Source organism: Triticum dicoccoides, chromosome 5B (assembly GCF_002162155.2).
Source record: "Triticum dicoccoides isolate Atlit2015 ecotype Zavitan chromosome 5B, WEW_v2.0, whole genome shotgun sequence".
Taxonomy (NCBI): Eukaryota; Viridiplantae; Streptophyta; class Magnoliopsida; order Poales; family Poaceae; genus Triticum; species Triticum dicoccoides.
Window position 1 is genome coordinate 599,432,761 of NC_041389.1, and position 800 is coordinate 599,433,560.

Genomic DNA, 800 nt, shown 5'->3' on the forward strand with positions numbered 1-800 from the left:
CTGGTATTTGTGTTACTTTTGTAGCTCTATGATATCTTATGGACAGGAGGTCACCTGTGATCAGTCTAAGACTACATAAGGTTAGTTCATTAGAATTCAATGACAATAGATATTTACAGATGTTTACCAACAATTAATATTGTCAGGCATGCAGACATTATGTCGGTGTCGAGGAAGAAGCAACCAACATTTCCACTAATAGTTAGTGTTATTCTCCCGGATCAGTTCACTATAACATGATTTAATTTAATCCAATATTTTACAGAAAACATAGGCGCGTTAATTGTGTGGTTTTGAGCATGTAATATTACTTCTATCTGATTAGTATCTACCTTTAGTTATTGCTGAGATTTGTGAGATAGCCCTGGCAAACCCGGGGGGAGAGAGTAGATCTCAGGATTATGAAAAAAAGTGTTTCTTGCCCTCGGTGTCAAGGCTTCTTTCATAACTAATGTGCAGCTAATAATGTTTTTCTTCTAAATGCCGGTGTGCGCCTCTTTGCCGCCACCAGGTAGCAACTTAGGAATGTCATCGTGTGGCTCTGTTAAACTTTTTGATGAACACACATAATTTTCCTCCCCTTTGCAACGCACCCCTTAAGAGTCTTATTCTGCTAACACCTGCCCGAACACAAAAACCAACAAACAAACTGCACGCAGCGGACAAAAAAGAAACCGGCCCACCCCCACCGTACCTTCTTCCCCACCCACCCCACCCATCCCAGCTCTCTTCCCACACAGGCGCCATTAGCGACCACCCCCCGAGCACCTCCCCCCACCCATCCCAGCTTTCTTCCACAC